We start from the raw sequence: 19,395 nt of genomic DNA, 5'->3' as shown, positions 1-19,395 counted from the left end.
TCTTGCTCTGTGTTTCAGGGCTTTTGGTTCCCAAACTCCCTGAAGGCAGGGACTGTGTCTATGCCTTTTTAAAGTAGAAACATAGTCCATCCTACCAAGTGGCCAAAAGGAGGTGGGCAGAGGGACAGAAGGACAAGCACCTTGCTCTGCCCAAGGATGTGGGGAGGCTTCACACAGAGATGAAATGTCCAGGCAGAGAAGGGAACAGGGTGAGGGAAATTGGAGGCAGAGGGCAGGGCACGTGTTCAGGAGGGAAGGCCCAGAAAGGCCTGGGAGTGGTGTTTAGGGATGTGAGAGTGAGTCAGGAGCAGCCAGAGGGGGGAAATAAGGCAGGTTGGGCCTGGGCCTAGATGTAAACGCGGCCCCTCACCCTGCCCTGCTGTGTGTATCTGACACACACACTCCAGACTACTCCCAGCAACTTGTCGTTTGACACATTACCTTGTTTGTGAGCCTTGTGTAGGCCCAGGAGAGACCCTTCTTACTCCTCTTTCAAGGCATTTTAAGCATGCGTCCTGTAAGGCCTGCGTCAGCACTGTCAGCTAGAATTCACTGTCTCCCGGCAAGTGTCTTTTCTCCCTCTCTGTTTTAGCGCTGGTCACGCTGTTTTGTCTATCTTCCCTACTATTGGGAGAGCTATTTCCGGGGGAGGAATTTTGTCTTCTCTTTGCACCCCCGATGCTAGCGCATAGTAGGTACTCAGCACGTTTTGATGATCGAATGACTCTGGACTAGCATTCATGTTTTTCCCATAGACAGTGTAAGTGGTCAGTGGGGCCCCACAACTCCGGGAACAGTAGAGGGGAATTTCCCTATTTGCTCCGTGAAGGCTAGTGGGCGGCCAGCATCCCGCTCACCCTGACTCCTTCAGCCTCTGGTACCTGCCTACCCCGCCATGTCATTGCTCTGCATTTTCTCCTTTATCACTTTTTTTTTTCTTTCCTTCAAGGAGTGTAGCAACCCCTCAGGAGTTCGATTATATTGCAACATGAATAAGATATTTGAATTATGCTGTTTAAATGAGTCATCGCACCCCTAGTGTAATTGTTCTCCCCCTGTCCCGCTAAAGGCGATCTGCATTCCCAAAAGAATGCTTTGGGCCTGAATAGGGAATTGCTGAAATGGTGTGTTCCAGTTCTCTGGCTTATCTTGTGCATTGCAGGGTGTGTCATTTGTTTTACCCCTGGGCAGATGTGAACTTTTAAATGGTTACTCAGTGGAGCTGCTGCTATTTACAGAAAGACGTTGAATGGTAGGTAGCGCCCAATGTTCGTATATGTGTGGTGTGTGTGGAGGGGACAGAGAACAGCAGAGCGCAGGCTGGTGTGGAAGATGGTGTCCGATCTCCGTGAGGCAGTTTCTCAACATAGAGGAAAGCTTAAGCGGAACCGATTTAGGTTTTGGATTTGTGGTCTGAAGTCTCCCTGTTCCACATTTCCTTCATACGAATTTTGGTCACTCTAAAATATTAGCCTGCCCTGATGTCCTCACGCTGGATGGATCACCGAGGTAGCTCGCTATGCCTTAGCACTTCTTCACGTCGAAGCTGAGTTATAGGATAGGATTCGTCTACTCCCCAAATGGAGTGGGCACATTTCCCTCCATTGTTCATTTCTTTTAATGAAGAGAACATGATTGATTGTCAGACTGTCAAACATAACTAACTCCAGAGCCACCACTCATAGTCTGTGCAGGTCTCAGGAACTGGTGGTTATGTTGTCTCAGACATTTCAATTACTCAGACCTCTGTGCATTTGAGTCGGGGCAAGGCCCACACTGAGACAGACAGGAATTAAACTTTCCAAATTAAGGGTGAGCTCTATTCCTAAAATGATAGGTAAAGTCAGGTGTTACATTCATTCAGCATGCCCATGAGTCAGAAATATGCTCAGGGACTGGTAATATAAGAGAAACAGGCCCTGGAGGCCCCTGCCCTCAAGAAGTTCACAGTCTAGTGTGGTCGACTGGCATGCAAATGGTAACAATGTAATGGAGGCATGTATGAAACACTGTTGGAAATCGGTACAGCAGAGCCTGCCCGAGGAAGTTAAGCAAAATTTTAAAAAGGAGGAGATACTTTTGTTGGAACTTGAAAGATGAGTAGTGGTGTTTATGAGGGTGCACAATTTGGAGGTGGGCATGCTAGGCATAGGCTAGGGTGACTAGAGCCTCATGGATGGTGACTGAGATGAGGCAATTAGATCATGAAGGGCTATGTGTACCAAAAACTATATGCTAGTTTTGCACTGTAGATGTATTAGCATGTGTTCATCTGCACGAATGGAAACCTCCAACACTACTGACTTAAACACTGAAGAAAATTGATTAGCATATATAATGTGCTCAAAGGCAGGAGGTTCTAAGATGGCTGAATTCAGTGGCTCAACTCTGTCATTAAGGACCTAGGCTCTTTCCACTTTTTTGCTCTGCCATTCTTGGTATGATCCTTTATCCTCAGACTGCTTCTTCTTTGGATCGCAAGATGACCAAAGAGGAAGAGAGGTTTGTTTGTTTGCTTTCTGACTTGATCTGTGTCTTTCTAATCAGGGAGGAAAATCTTTCTTAAGATGCTCCCCTGGCAGACTAATCCCCATGCCTCAGTGGCCAAAACTGCATTACATGCCCAACCCTAAACCATTCACTGGCAAGGGGAATGCAACCACCATGACTGGCTCAGACAAACCTGGACTCACCCCCTGGAGGGGACAGACCCACTTCTTCTGAAGTACATGGCCAGGTAGAGAATACTGGAACAAATTTGGGCCTCTGAGAAAAAGTAGGGGGAACAGGACAAATGGCTGCTGAGTTGGCAACTGACAGTGTTTGCTACAGTAGGTGATGAGAAACTACCAGATGATTGAGCAGGGGGTGGCATGGTCAGCTTTTCATATTTAAAAAGATCACCCTGTCGGGGCGCCTGGGTGGCTCAGTCGGTTAAGCGTCAGACTTCAGCTCAGGTCACGATCTCGCGGTCCGTGAGTTCGAGCCCCGCGTCGGGCTCTGGGCTGATGGCTCAGAGTCTGGAGCCTGCTTCCGATTCTGTGTCTCCCTCTCTCTCTGCCCCTCCCCCGTTCATGCTCTGTCTCTCTCTGTCTCAAAAATAAATAAACGTTAAAAAAAAAATTATAAAAAAAAAAAAGATCACCCTGTCATTAGTGTAAACTTTGTTTTTATAGACAGAAAACTGAGAACAAGTGGAACAGTCTTATGAGATAGAACGTCATTGATCAACACTTGTGTTGAACTGGAGTTCAAATTTTCCTTGAGTCATGCTCTCCACCTTAAGGGTGGGAGGGGGTGGAGGGGTGGGTTCCGTGCAGAAAAGAAGCTTTCCATTCTGGATTTGCCAAGAAGTCCTTTATGGTATCATGGCAAGCATGCTATCTCTTTTAAATCCAGATAATGTGGTCCACTCAAAAGGGCCATTATAATCCTAGAATCCCAGCATGTTGGAGCTGGAAGTGACTTCGAAGTGATCTAGTTCAAGACCTTCACTTTACAAATGAGGAAACTAGGGCCTAGACAGTGAAGTGACTTGTTAAGTTCCAATGTCTGGTGCATGGCTGAGCTGGAACCACGCCCGCAGCTTTTCTTGACTCTAACCCTGTGCTCTTCATAATGGTTTCTCAGGGCCACCTTCCATGGAGGCTTATGTATGCACTCAGGAGTGCCAGAAAGGCTCTGCAGGACTTCTTCCTGTGTTTCTATTATCCTTAAAACTACCCTATTGGATTTTTCTTTTTAAAAATAATGCTTTGGTTTTTATAAAATTGCAAACAATACTGGTATGTATGTTGAAGTTCTCTTATTATTCATTTATGATATGATATTAGTGTGAATGTGTCCCTCTGGTTTTTTCTTTGAAGCAGTTTTAATGGGGAATGAGGAGAGACCTTCTGGGCCCTGGCAACCTCAGAGAGAAAAGGAGACCCTAAGAAGAAGCTTTAAGGTGTGAAGTGGGAGGGGCACCTGGGTGGCTTAGTCAGTTAAGGGACCAACTTTGGCTCAGGTCATGATTTCACGGTTCGTGGGTTTGAGCCCTGCATCGGACTCTGTGCTGACAGAGCCTGCTTCGGATTCTGTGACCCCTCTCTGTCTGCACACTCCATCTTTATTTCTTTTAAAAATGAATAAATGTTAAAAAAAAAAACAAGAAATGATTTTTTTAAAAAGATATGAAGCGGGAGACTTGAGGGGCTCATTACTTCGCTGGGACTTTTCTTATGACACTAAGCCAAATAAGGCACTAAATAAGATCTTTGATGTCAACTGAGACATTAATACGTGGCAATTGGTTTGCAGGTGTTGGATGGAACCTCTGGCCCATTTTTCTTGGTAACTCAAACATCCATTCACGGTGGCCGATTGCACCCTGCCTCCACTCTTTCCTTTGACCTTCAGGGTGTATGTGCCCACCCCCCCCCCCCCCCAGAACATACATATGTCTTGGCTAAAATTTTTACCCAGAAACCTCTGAAAATTCATCCCTGTAGACGGAGTGGTACCAAGAAGGGGGGCGGGGGGTGGGGGAAACAAGTAAAAACTAGAAATAGTTCCAGAATCAAGATTTTACTGACAACGTGCTACATGCAAAGCACCAAGCTTAACCAAAGACTGATAAGTCCATTTATCTCAACTTCGCTTTTGAAAATAGTTCTACGGTATATTGGTTTATCTTTCTAGTAGCATGTCGAACATCATACAACTTAGTTCTTGATGTAGAAGGTGGAGAAAGATTAGGCTGAAGCTGTAGAGACCAGGGCATCTTTGGATTTTGTGTAAGGTGGTCTCATTTATAGAAGGATAGATGGAGTTGCTAACCTAAGTTATTTTGTTGAGCAAAGTGGGCGGGAGACAAGGGCTGGCACAGGCCATAATGTAAGAGAAGAAAGGGACTGAAGACGCATGTGTATGGTGCCATTTATATCAATTTATCTTTATATGTGGGTATGTATACAAAAAAGTAAATAAAATGCTTTTAAAAAGTGACCTGGGTAATCAGGAAACAAGTGACTGTAATCTTCACGTGCATCTAAAGTGATGACATGCTTCAGGTGATTGGCCGGACGGTGGGATTGTTAAGGGGGCCTCGCTCAAACTGGCAACGTTACAATTCTCTAAAATCGGAAGTGTGAACATGTGGCTGAGGATGCTGCTCCACCTTGATTTACATTTTTGTTCTACTTTCACCTCCGATTAAACAGTTTTTCATTTCATTTCATTTTTGCCATCTTTGTATCAGTAAAGGCTGAATTATAATAAAAACATGAATTGCAGATATAATTATATACATAGTTATATCTAAGTTTATTTCAAAATTGGGTATACTTTGTTCTACAGTGTGAATTTGTCCACCGTAAAAATCCTCTAGTATTTTTATAATGTCCTGATTTAAAGGAACCCCTCAAAGTGTTATGGAGAGATCCCTGAACAAGCTGGTATCATCTGACATTTTTAATTGAGCTCTTGTGAACCCCTTTCACAAAGTGTGCCTAATGAACTGAAACTGCCTTTGGGATCACCCAGGACATTCATCTGACACCGTGATTGGGCAGAGGCTAGAGGCAAAGCTCCCTTTCCTCCCAGCCACAACCTAAACCACCTCCCAGAACACACAGGAAGGCCAACACCATTTATTAAGCATTTATGTGTCAGATACTTTCCTCAGGGTAAACCAGCAAGGACGTATACTTTATGCCCATTTAACAGATCAGGAACCCGAGGCCTGAGGGGTTTAGTAATTTATTCAGGGACAAATGAACTGAGCCAGTGTTTAAATCCTTAGCTCTTTAATTGAATAGGACAGTTTTGTTGTTTTCTTTTTCTCTTCCCAAACCAACTCAGCCAATCAGGAAAAAAAGCAAACTGGAAGGGTTTCCTTACTCTGAAGACTTCCCCTTTTTTTGAGGGTTTTTTCCCAGCCACGGCTTTCAGGAGGTGGAAGAAGAGATGGGAAGTGAAAGAACAGGTGGGGACAGATGGGAACAATCTCTCTCCATTCAAAGGTTAGGTTTTGCTAGGAGAAATGCCAGTCTAGAAATGACTGTTCTAGAATAGCTCAAACTTGGGGTAACTTCCCTCTGAGAACCACATCCATTCATTTCTGGAACCAATGCCTGGTATCAGTGACCTGGCTTCCAGAGCTTTCTGATCTTACTTAATACCATTTCATTCTTAGTGTGTTGGACAGGGAGTAGAGCTTCTGAGTGTTCAAAGACAGAAAAAATAAGAATAAAACAAGGGAGGGGGTCTTGATGTGAGCAGACAAACCTTTCCCAAATCTTGGCTTCTTAGAGGTAAGCTTCCTTTTGTTAAGTAGCAAGAGTTGAAAGAAACTTCCACTAAAAGGAACATTCACTATAATCTCCCATGGCCTACCATATATTTTTAAATGTATTTATTGTTTAATTTACACCCAGATTAGTTAGCAAGTGGTGCAACAGTGATTTCAGGAATAGATTCCTTAATGCCCGTTGCCCATTTAGCCCAACCCCCCCTCCCACAACCCCTCCAGCAACCCTCTATTTATTCTCCATATTTAAGAGTCTCTTATGTTTTTGTCTCCTCCCTGTTTTTATAGTATTTTTGCTTCCCTTCTCTTGTGTTTGTCTGTTCTGTGTCCTAAAGTCCTCGTATGAGTGAAATCATATGATATTTGTCTTTCTCTGACTAATTTCGCTTAGCATAATACCCTCTAGTTCCATCCATGTAGTTGCAAATAGCAAGATTTCCTTCTTTTTGATTGCTGAGTAATACTCCATTGTGTATATATATACCACATCTTCTTTATCCATTCATCCATCAATGGACATTTGGGCTCTTTCCATACTTTGGCTATTGTTGATAGCACTGCTGTAAACATTGGGGTGCATTTGCCCCTTCGAAACAGCATACCCGTATCCCTTGGATAAATACCTTGTAGTGCAATTGCTGGGTCGTAGGGTAGTTTATTTTTAATTTTTTGAGGAATCTTATGGACTACAATAAAGTGGAAACAGGGCAATATGGATATTTTTTCTCTACCAGTTTGGACCTTCTATCAACCCTCAGATTCAACTGAGCACGTGTTTATTCCTCTCTGCTACATGCACTTTAGGATTAAACTACTCTGAGTTTGTTAAGGGGAAAAAATCCATTTAACATTTTAAGTCATTACTTATCGTGTAGGTTTTATCAGTTGTTTTGGCAGGAAGCTTTTGGTTGCTTCCCACATATATGATTTTTTTTTTTTTTAACTTTTAAATAGGACAAAACGGCAGAGGACTAATTTTTACTTCCTGTTGGCTCAAGCAGGAAACTCAAGCCAGACTGATTCCTCCATGTTTGACTTACAACTTCGAGAGTGTCTAGCCAGGTATCCTGAGTGCCATCAAGCAAGTAACAGCTGGAGAACGTGCAGCGAAAGAAACCACACAACAAGGAGCCAAATCACATTTTTCACTTAGTACGGAACAACTTTAGGATAAGTTGACACCTAACACATTGCAGTCCGATGTTTGCCACCGTGTCTGATACACGGCACTGTGTGTATATCATGCAATTATGTTCTTCACGTGATTGTTCACATAAACTTATTACATTTTGGAACAGATACAGCTAAAATAAATCTCTTTTGAATTTTCAGCAGAAAAATGCTATTGGTTAATACCAATTAATATACGATTAGACTATGTGTAGTTGTTTTGGGCATATGACACTAAGGGTTCTGCACCTAGTTCCAACGTGTGAATTTTTCCCCTCACACCAAGCAATGCTCCAACACCCACTAGGCATCCTACAATTCAACTCAATAGGTTTCTCATGCTGTCTCTACAGAGATAGTCCCACAAGACTGCCCTCCACTTCGAATAGCTTTTGGCAAGTCTAGGCTTGCTACTTTTGCTTCTGACAGACTCAGAGGTTCCCATGACACCCTCATTTTTTCATTCTATTTTATTTTAATATTTATTTTTGAGAGAGAGCGAGAGAGCGAGAGAGAGCGAGTGCACAAGTGAGGGAGAGGCAGAGAGAGAGGGAGACAGAATCTGAAGCAGGCTCTGGGCTCTCAGCTGTCAGCACAGAGCCTGATGCGGGGCTTGATCTCACGAACCGGAAGATCCTGACCTGAGCCGAAGTGGGACGCTTCACCGACTGAGCCACCCAGGTGTCCCCCCCTCCTTGGTTTTGATTAATTTGCTGGAGCTGCTCATAGAAGTCAGAAACATTTTACTTACTAGGTTACCACTTTATCAAGAAAGGTACAACTCAGGAGCAGCCAGATGGAAAGACCTACAGGACGAGGTTCGGAAAAAAGGCTTAAAGCTTCCGTGTCCTTCCAGAGCAAGTCACCCACCCCAAACTGCCATGGGTTCACACACCCGGAAGCTCTTCGAACCTAGTCCTTTTGGATTTTTATGGAGGCCTCATTACACAGGCATGATTGATTAAGTCATTGGCCTTTGGTGATTGAACTCGATCTCCAGCCCCTCCCCTCTCCTGGAGGTGGGGGTGGGGTGGGGTGGTGGGGGGGCGGTGGGACTAAAAGTTGTAACCCTGGAATCACAGGGTTGATTCCACAGGCAACGAGCCCTAATTCACAGGGCAGTCCAAAAGTCCCTTCATTAATATAACAAAAGATACCTTTGTCACTGTCCTCACTTATGAAATGCCATGGGTTTTAGGAGCTCTGTGTCAAGAACCAAATATGTATGTCTAATTATAAAATTGCAATATCACAGATACCCATTCTCTGACCATTTCATACTGAAATAACTAAATTATGCAGTAATAAATTATTTGTTCAGACATTTGGAAGGACAAGAGAAAGGTAACCTAAGATATTTTAAAAGGTAGCATCAGAAAAAAAAGTAATTATAAAGTAGAAACATAGTTAAGCTGGTGGTGGTCCGACCTTCAACTGCCTTCTTTTGCTTTCTGATTGAGTAGTTAAGGGACCTTGTAAAGGCATCTCTACCTTCTTTACCCAAGGAATTATCAGCTTTTATGTGAATAATATCAAGGTGCTGTGATCTGTTGCCCTCTGCTATGATATGCTCTCAGCAACTCCTAAGACACTGTTAAGCATGAAACAGACCCAGGCTCATTGAAAATGGTGATCTTTATACTTTTTAATTCAAGGAAACGAATAGCTAATTTGGGGTAGGAAAGCATAACAAGACATGTTTACAGTTTCTTCTTGATGATAGGGGCAATTGGTACCAAAATTTATTCAACCACTCTCCTAGTTTCTGAATTTGGGGCTGAGTCACATGCAAAAGTAATATATTAGAGCCTTTGAATAAATTCCTTATTTAACCTTCCCTTAGAATTTGCTTAATTGGCATGGGTTCTAAATTATAAGCCACAGAAAAGAATATACTTCTAATTTTTTTCTTTAGATGTGATTCACATATAAAATTCACCCCTTTGAAATGCACAATTTAGTGATTTTATGTATATTTACTAAGTTGTACCACTATCACCACTATTTAAGTGTATAATATTTTCTTTACTCCCCAAAGAAATCCCATACCCATTAGCAGTTGCTTTTCGTTCCCCCTTCCCCCGTCTCTGGCAACAATTACTTCACAGTCTATTCCCTATGGATATGGCTATTCTGGACATTCCCACTTTTTGATAAACCAAGTCATGTTGATTATTCTTGTCTCACTTCTATCAAGAGTCCTCTGCACTCTCCTAGAATGTACTCTTTCTATATGGAAAGCCTTCCCTGTGAAAATATCTGCATAAAGAACTTATGATTTTATTCTTATATCTTATTGTCATATCCAGGTTATTAGTTCCAGGAGATCAGGGAAAATATCTTAAGGTTTAGCGTTTACTGGGGACTTCTGTGTTATCAGGACTTCACCGAGCTTACATATTTATCGGGCACCTACTGCATGTTAGGCCCTGTGCTGTGTGCTAAGGATACAGTCTCTGCCTCAGAGTTACCTAAGCCTCATCACAACCTTTGATGTTTTATACTGTTCATGCAATCTTATACACAATGGACTTGAAGTCCAGGTTTTCCCAACAGGCAAGTGGAGAAGAAGGATATGAACCCAGGTTTGGACAGCCTTTCCAACTCACACTCTCCCCATCATGGTCCCCATCACAATCTTCATATGAAGATTCACCACATGGACCTAATTCAGTACTTATCACTCACTGTGTTGATCCATGTTATTGTTGGTGTTGGTCCTCTTAACACAGCCCTGTGGTAGACAATTTAAGAGTTAATAAACTTGTTTTAGAAAGAAGTAGAAAAATGTTTAACCTCACAAATTATTAGAGAAATGCAAAGCTAAAGAAGAAGGAGGCACTATTTTATATGTGCTAATAAACATTTTTAAAGTAACAATATGCAAGTGTTTGCAATATCTTTACATTTGATGAAAACGTGAATTCTTCAAGTCCTTTGGAAGACAATAGCTGCCCAAAACAAACAAAAAAAGTTCAGTCCCCTGACTTAAAGGAATTTAATGTAAACAAATAATCCAACAGATGAGAAGAGTTTTATTTATGAAGATATTCACTATAGCATTCTTTCCAATGGTAATGCATTATTTAAATGTCCAAGAATAGTTTAATAAGTGGCATAGTATGGCAGATATTTTTAATGGAACATTATACAGCCACCACAAGTGATAATTATGAAGACCTGAAAAATGTTTTAAAATAATGAAAAAAAATGGTGTTTTAAAAAACATATATATAAAACATATATACTTATATTTAAACCTTGAATACAATTATATAACAATTGCATGTACAAACAAGTTTTAAAAACTGAGGACAATATCTGGCACATGGTAAATAGTAAATATTGGTTGAATGAATGACTGCCTGAACAGAAATAGAGAAACACTCTGCATGGTATGTAATGTCCTTTTCACAAATTACAAAATTTAAATAGTGTATTCTGGTTGAAGAAAGACTTTTAATAGACTAAAGGCTATGTAGTGACTCAGGAAATGTCAATTATAAAATATCACTGCAGGTCTAGAAAGCATGTAATATTTTAAATGATGCATGCATAAAAATGATTTATAACAAAACTTTAGAACATGTAGAGAATGTTAGTGAATATATCAACAATCATAATAGTTTCATTAATGTGGTATAATAGTGTTTTTGTATTTTTAAAATAATTTATCATCTAATTCCAAAAATAAGATAGATTGGCTAAGAGTAATAATTAAGAACACAAAGCCATCTGCTAGTGGAGAAAGGAACCATGTAGGAGAAAGGAACAGAGACAAGCTCTGTTCTGCAAAGCTCTGTTCTGCAAGCTGTGAAGTTGAGCTTGTTGCTACAATAGACAGTCAGAAGGGAGAGAGATCTGTGGTGGGTTTCATAACAATCCCTACCATTTATTGGATGATGACTCTGCCTGGTTTATGCTAGAAACATTCCATATGCTATCTTGTATCCTCATGGAAGAGTCTGGTAGATATGGAGGCCACCTCCCACTTACTGTATGACCTTGGATAACTTCATCTGTAAAATGGGAATAATAACAGTATCCACCGCACAGAGTTGTTGTAAAGCCCAGTGCCTGGCAGACAAAATGTTCAACGGTAGCTATTCCCATCGTAACTCGGAAAGATATTATTATTCCTTTCTTACAGGAGAGTAAACTGAGGTTTATAAATATCAAAAAGAGAAGATTCAAACCCAAACACATCTGCCAAACACAGAACCCAAACATTTCCCACCGTACCTTGTCAAGTATATTGCTGATGGGAGGGAATGTTCATTTTGAGGAGACCTCAAAGGGAAGCACATCCTCCACTCACAATTTTACACCTTTGACAATCGGAAAATTTCCCACAGACCACGTTCTAGTTTCATAAATTTGAAACTGTGTTACTCCTCCGTTGCACAGGTAATGCTGGGGCCAGCTGCTGCAAGACACATTCATGTAACAATATCTGCCTCATAACTTCGCTTTGTGATGCGGGGTGAGTCAGCACAGTAGTGGTAGGCATCAACTGGGAAGCCCCTCTTTATACTGTGATGGCCACCAAACCATATAAATACATCCTATTAAAATGAAACAAAATATTTCCCCAGATTAACTTCCCCTTAACTGGATCTCAAAAATACACGTACTCTAAGGCCAGCTGAATGAAACAAGGAGAAGCATGACAGAAAGGAGGTCAGAGTGGAAAGACACCAGGGTGTTAACTGATCAAGATTAGATATCTTTTTTTGAAATTGCCCAAAGCACATGACCACCTGAACACTACCAGGGCCGCTCCCAGAGCCTTCCAAGGGGCCTGTGCAAATGAGGGGTCCTGGAGCTCAAACCTCATTAGCAACATGATACACCTGCCTTTGACTGTCACTTCCTCAATGAAAGGAAAGAAAGTTTTAGAGAGACAGAGACAGAGCCATGAGTGGGGGAGGGGCAGAGAGAGAGGGAGGCACAAAATCTGAAGCAGGCTCCAGGCTCTGAGCTGTCAGCACAGAGCCTGACATGGGGCTCGAACACAGGAAGGGCGAGATCGTGACCTGAACAGAAGTCAGATGCTTAACCGAGAGAACCACCCAAGCGCCCCAACGCTTATAATTTTGAATGCTATAATCTAAAAACATTTTATTGTATATAAAAAAAGACATGCATGTATAATGCACATTCCAAAAAAAAGGCCTTATTTCCGGGGTACTGGAAAGGTTAGATAGCACATTAACTAGCTCTGGCAGGAGGAGAAGCTTATTGGTCATCACAGCCTCTGGTTCTTCTTTTATCCTACATCTTGGAAGTCCACTCTTGGGCCTCTCCCCACTGTCACCACTGCGGAACACGTCTCCACATCTCTTCAGTTCTCTAGTTGCCATTGCTAGGATGCTCATAACCCAGGGGTGCCTCAGTCACTAGAAACAGCCAGAAAGCGACTCTGCCTTTCTTTGCTGTTGCACTTTTACCTACCCAGATCTATCTCAATCCATAGCTTTGCTTTAGCTTCTTTGCTTCTGACTTTTTGCAGAGTAGAAATTAACTCAAGTTGTTAGAGGGGGAAGAACTGTAAATTGTAGCACAAAAATAGTCTGTCAAATCAAAGGAAAAGGAAGCCGTTCTAATTTTGGCCACTGCAAATACATTAAACCACTTATTGAAGTTTTCTTGGTGCCTTAATATTACATGACCTCATGGCCTTCATTCCAGGCACCCGAGATTAATCAGCTCTGTAAGGAAGGTAGACAGTGTCAGAAACTAAACAGGAAATAGGGCACCCCAAATCTGGGGACAGTCACTGTGAGACTAGAACATAACAGCACATCTGAATTTTGTAAGGTCACAGAATAGACGATTCTATTCAGGAATCCTTTAGTAACAAAAGAAGGCTGTGTGCAGCAAGTGGAGGAGGAGGATAAAGTGGATAAGACCCTTCGCCTACATTAATTGGGAAGATATGTGGACTCTGGGAGTAAGACATGTCTACAGTCGTTTTTTGAGGGGATTAGTTACCTCTCTAAAGTTATGACTTTGGGAAGAAATCAGTAGGAAGTTTTGGTGACCAAGTGGCAGTTAATTATGACATTTCTTATGTGGCAATAGTTGTTTTTAAGCTTGAATTTTATTTGTACTTAGTTATTTTAAAATGCAAAGTAACTTTCGTTGTTACTTGGAATGTTACAACAGGGACCTTAGTTAAGCAACTATAGGTATTTCGCTTTTTAGATATTGTCCGGTAACACACACACCATAAAACAAAAACTCTCTGGCTTCACCTCTCACCTGGGTTAGCAGGGGAGATATTTTCAGTAACTTCTGGTATCTGGCCATATACCTTAGGGCCCCCCACCTCCTCCCCCTCACCCCAGAGGAAAGAATCACCTAGATTTTCCTCTCGGATTTGATATGTGGGTATGTAACCGAGCAGGTCTCGGGGGCCTGTGGCTTGCTCGGTTTCTAGCAGAGCATGCCATCTTTTCAGTTTGGGGTTCAACATCAAGCTTCAGGATGATAAGCGTGTCTCCTCCATTGAAGGCAAGTACTTTGCTCTTCTGGATTTCATTCCATAGGGTGTATACACTCCTGTTCATCTCACCCGGCTTCTGCCCACTGTATAAAACAAAAAAACATTTAGTACCATATGCCAAACCAACGTGCGTTTGCAGCAGTTTCAGCATCACTAATGGTTGAATCAGAAATGATGCTAGCACTCCCTATCAGCTATATCCAGAGAGTAGGCTGGTGGTACTCACTGTGCCCTGCCGTGGGATTTGATCTTGACGTCAGGTCCATTCCTGTTGATTCCAAGTCCAGAAGGAATGCCTAACCTGATGGTAGCTGGTCTAGGACACGCTGTGTATTGGGGTGGTTTCTTTGTAAGGGACTTTCACCTAATGGATGGTTCTTTTTATCAGTTAAAATATTCCTGTCAGAGGATTAAACTTGGGCCCCAGAACATGACCTAATCCAACAGAATTTGCTTTTTCTGAATGGGTGCGTTTTTCTACTGAGGCAGCAGAAGGAAGTCAGCCAGAAAAAAAAATGTGAAGAAATTAGCCTTTCTCGGTGTGAAGGCGACTTGGCCGTGGGCCTTGGTATCTGAACCACACACTGGACCATGGATTGTTATCTTTCAAAGACTTGGGACATCATTTGGTGGTTTCAAGGCAGATTGGATTTATGAGTTTAGGCAAAGGTAAAATGGTAAACTGGAAAGACAATGACTCATGAGGAAATGGAGATGGTGATGGAAATTTCGAACCAAAAGGTAAAGTGGGCTTGTTGTGCTCTTTATTTTCACGATGAAACTTTACACAACACTCTAGTTGTTCCTGTTCAAGGGATCTTATTCTTTCGTGAGCTTCATTGCTAAGCTATTCTCCAAAGTCCTCTGAACATTGGGATCAGGACCTAGCAAGGGAAGACAATCGCAACTGTTATGCACGAAAAGAGTAGGTCAAACCAGCAAAGAGCAATCATGTCCAGAAGATGAAGTGTGTGTTAGTGTGGCAATGTTTCATCATTTCCAACGAAAGCGAAGAGACAGAATGATGATTCAAGGAAAAGAATTTTTGTCCAGGTTATTGTTATCTCAGAAAGAATAGCACAAAGTTGTATCCAATGCTGTCTTTATATCCTAATACTTCTCTTCCTTCTTAAAATCATACTGTCTGATCTGATTCCTTCAGGATTGAGATGGCAGATGTGGATTGAGTCTACCTGCCCACAGTGCCTGGTGGTATTCTTGACTTCAGTGGGACCTTTGTCTCAACCTCCATACTTGCCATAGCAAAGTTGAGAGAGAGAGAGAGAGAGAGAACTAGACTAATTTGTAAAATTTGCAATCCTGTGCCCTTTTCAATTTGGGAGAGGGGGGAGGAAAAATTATATACAAATTACCTCATTTTTTTGTGTAAATCAGATTTAAAATTTCTGGGTGAAAATGTCACCAATCAAGATACTGAATTTTTCTGATCACAGTATAATGTTTTATCCTGGCTCTCACCACTCCCAGGTTTTTACTACTCTATGAAAGCTCTGAATTTGGGAAAAGGAAACAGAAGGCTCTTGTAGCAGAGCTAAGACTGGGGCTGCTGCATTGACAAAGTAGAAGCCATGTTTGTGAGTATGGAGAAAGGAGGACACTAATATGTGGTCAAGACATGGGGGCACAGCACACGATTCTTGTCTGGGACTGAATTTATAGCACGCCTAGTGGAAAGCATATAGGCCTTTAGATCAGACTAAACCTTGGTTTTATTGCTTAGATAAAAGCTGTATAGCTTTGGGCAAGTTGATTTATCCATTTGTTCTCAAATTTTAGCATGCATTAGAATCCTCTAGAGAGGGCTATATGCATACAGATTACAGGGACTTGTCCCAAAGTTTCTGATTTAGTGTTGGGTGGGGTCAGGAATTTCCACTTGTAGCAAGTTCCCAGAGGCCGGACTTTGAAAACCATCTGAGTAACCCAAGCTTAGTCTCAATCTTTTCATTTGTGAAATGGTGCTAAGGCTTAAAATAATATCTAACTTGTATTTAGTGCTTACCATATGCCAGCCAAACACTATGCTAACTATGTCACAAGTTTATATCATTTAGTTCTCAAAGAAACCTCACAAGAGTTGGTTTTCTCTCACAGAAGTGGTAACTGAGACATGGAGAGTTTGCTTAAGGTTAAACACCTAAGAAGCAGTTGAGGCAGAATTTAAACCCAGGAAGTCTTGGGACCAGAGCCTATGCTCTTAACCACGCCTCTATACCAACTTTTGAAATGAAATGAGATCATATGTAAGGTATCTATTATGGTGTTTGGCTCACTTCATACACGTAGCGACTGGTGGTAATTTTGAATTGTTCTTTCTTGAACTAACCCAGGGGTGGTGGTACTACTAATAATAATAATAATAACAACAATCAACAGAGTACAGGAAGATGAAGTGCCTGTGTTCTCAGTGGCTTCTTCTATCATAAGGTGCCAGGCTGGTGGCTTGGCTCCCTGAGCCTCTTTTCTTCCTTTGCTTAATAGAAATAGGTATGTCAGAGAGAGACATGGGAGACTCAGCTTTCAGAGGCTCCACCCTACCGTTTTGTGTGGTGTGATGTGCCACAGTTAAAAAGCCCTGGATTTTACTCTCTTGGGTTGAGACAAACCCACAACCCCAAAGCAGTTTCTACCATCATCCGGATTGGCTCAGGGATTGGCCAGAAGGGAGTGTGTTATCTGGAGCCAAGCTTTGGCATTCTTACTGGAACCTGAAACCACTCAAGTTCAAATATATCCCCATGAGCCAACTTTGACTATCTGGCTAAAGTAATGATAACATTTAACAAATATCACCAGATAGGGCATGTAACTGCTCTGAAGATAAAAACTGATGAAGAGCATGAGAAGATCCTGTTTATTTGTTGCATCATTTTATCTTTTTTTTTTGAATGTTTATTTTTGAGAGAATGTGAGTAGGGGAGGGGCAGAGAGAGGGGGACCGAGGATTGGAAGAGGGCTCTGCAATGAGCCTGATGTGGGGCTCCACGCCTCAAACCATGAGATCATGACCTGAGCTGCAGTTGGACGCTCAACTGACTGAGCCACCCCAGATGCCCCTGCATCATTTTGCCTTTAATGAAAGTCAGTGGAATGATTTTTGGGGGAGTGGAAGTCACTTCCAGGACTGGTGCCCCAAGTTGTCACTAACTCTTCCTAAGAAGAAATCATAACCTTGATGTTTCTAAGCTTATAGACCTCAACAAACACCAAACTAAACTTTGAATTAAGAAAGATTTCCCTGGTTCAATGCTTTGTTAATTATCAGCAGCAGCAGGAGAAATGGTGACTTACATGGGGGATATTGTGATGTATATTTTCTATATTTGGCTCTATTTGGAAAAAAAATCCTTTTTAAAAAACTGGGTTTTTAAAAATGTTTATTTCTGAGAGAGAGAGAGAGAGTGAGAGAGCAGGTGAGGGGTAGAGAGACGGGGGACAGAGGACCTGAGGCAGGCGCCACACCAACAGCTGAGACCTGGTGTGGGGCTCAAACCCATGAGCCATGAGATCGTGACCTGAGCTGAAGTCGAATGCTCAACCTACTGAGACACCCAGGTGCCCCTGGAATAGAATGCCTTTAAAATCAAACCAGGCCTGCCGCTTTGCTTTTCTGATATTTCTTCATTTACATCTTTAAAAAGGTTAGTCATACAGTGCAAACAAATTTAGAGAAACTTATATTGCAAAAATCTGACATGTATAAAAAGAAGGAAATAAACCAAAATCCAATTATTTGCTGTTGTAATTGGAACTAGTCCAGTCCCTCAGGATTGAACTACCATTCCCTTGAGAAGGCAATATGGATTACCAAAGATAAGAACGTGATGAATGGGGATGTGGCTTTTATTTCTGTGACTGTGACCATTAAAACAAACGTACGTGTACATACATTCATACATACATATGTTTATGTATATCTATAGCACACATTTTTCTTTTGGTTATTACATCTTGAAAACAAAGAGGAGAAATTCAGAATGGAAAATGTAGTTGACAAAATTGGACCCTTTTCATCAAGAAGAACAATGCATCTTTCTTGCTCTGTTACAATGTTCTGAGTGAGTTGTCCTAGTCCTGCACGGACTGCATTTTCCCATCGACACCCCTGACCTCCAGAAGGGGACCTTATGAGGATTTTCAGGACAGTGTTAGCAAATGCACGCAGAGTTCCCTGGTTAGGAGGCAGCATTGGAAATCAAAGCACCATTATGTTTGGCACTTTTGATAATCTAAGGTCTATCTGACTTCTCTAAGGCTTCCTATACATAAAACCATAAATATCGGATCTTAGTGCCTGTAAAAATTCCATTGCCAGTTACTGCCCTGCATTCATGAGCTGGGGACCTTTGATGTTTTCAGTCTACAGAGTTTCTAATCTTTCTGCGAAGTAAACGGAGCACTCATTCTTTTACCGTTTACATTCGGTGCTTTAATTTTGTAATTCCACCTTCCCTTCCCCCTTCCTTCCTACTTTGCAGATCTCACAGGTGTCTGGTCAGACCTGTCAGGTGGGTCTCTGTTTGCCTGTCATTTGGGAAGCTGATGGTCTTACCTGGGCATGGCTGATTGCACAAAGCGGAACAGGGGTTAGTTTGAATTGCAGGTGTGAGCAATCAGTGTAGATCAGCACTAATCCTTCAGATATTAGAACTGCCAAGCTGTTGCAGACACTGCAGAAAGAGCCAAATGCTGAGTGTGACTGGAGGTGTCTGTGTGTGTAGCCAATGGTTTCCAGTGTTGAAGGATTTTGTGTTTTTAGAGCATGGTCTCCCTGACTCTTACGACGACACTTCCTTATTGGGGCCCCATTCTGTTCATGGCTGCGTGAGAAATCATGGTGACCGGAGATAATTAAGAAACTGATTACATCTTTGGGTAGTTTGTAACCCAAGGGAGAGACAATGATGCACAGCCTAATGGTACAAGCTCAGGCTACAGAATTCTGAGTTCAAATACCCATTCTGTCATTTATTGTCTGCTTGCCCTTGTGCAAATTTCTTGTTCTCACTGGGCTTCATTTCGTCATGTACAAAATAGGGATAATACCTACTTGGAAGAGTTATTGTCTCTGACACATAGTAAGTGCTAAATACACGTTAATTGTTGTTATTGCTATTTTTTACTAGTATCATTAGAATGTGGTCAAAAACCTGAGTGGTACATATGGAGTGAGAATAGGAAGATACCACTCCCAGTCTGGGAGCACAAGGAAACTTACAGGAGGGTTGGGATGCCAGGAACCCGAGCCTTGAAGATCCAGACAGGATCACAAGGAATGGCCTTAACAATGCCTGGTGTGTGGGCTCTGGGACCAGCAACAAGTTCATTTGGATTGGTGTGATAGAGACAACTGTCCAAAGGGTCCAGTTTGTCAAGGACTGGCTCATAAGGGGTTTGTCCTTTC

General features: G+C 41.9%; 1 long non-coding RNA gene across 2 annotated transcripts in view; it reads left to right on the top strand.

Moving 5' to 3' along the window:
• Positions 1–8,471, top strand: part of LOC113599766 (uncharacterized) — a 63,650-nt gene extending 55,179 nt beyond the window's left edge. For both annotated transcript variants that reach the window (XR_003420660.2, XR_008297789.1), the window contains exon 5: positions 7,247–8,471. This is a non-coding gene — a long non-coding RNA (uncharacterized LOC113599766). The remainder of the gene's footprint in view (positions 1–7,246) is intronic.
• Positions 8,472–19,395: the final 10,924 nt, after the last annotated feature.

The sequence above is a fragment of the Acinonyx jubatus genome, chromosome C2 (assembly GCF_027475565.1).
Source record: "Acinonyx jubatus isolate Ajub_Pintada_27869175 chromosome C2, VMU_Ajub_asm_v1.0, whole genome shotgun sequence".
Taxonomy (NCBI): domain Eukaryota; kingdom Metazoa; phylum Chordata; class Mammalia; order Carnivora; family Felidae; genus Acinonyx; species Acinonyx jubatus.
Note: the sequence above shows the minus strand (reverse complement) of the source record. Positions and strands in the feature narration are given on the sequence as shown.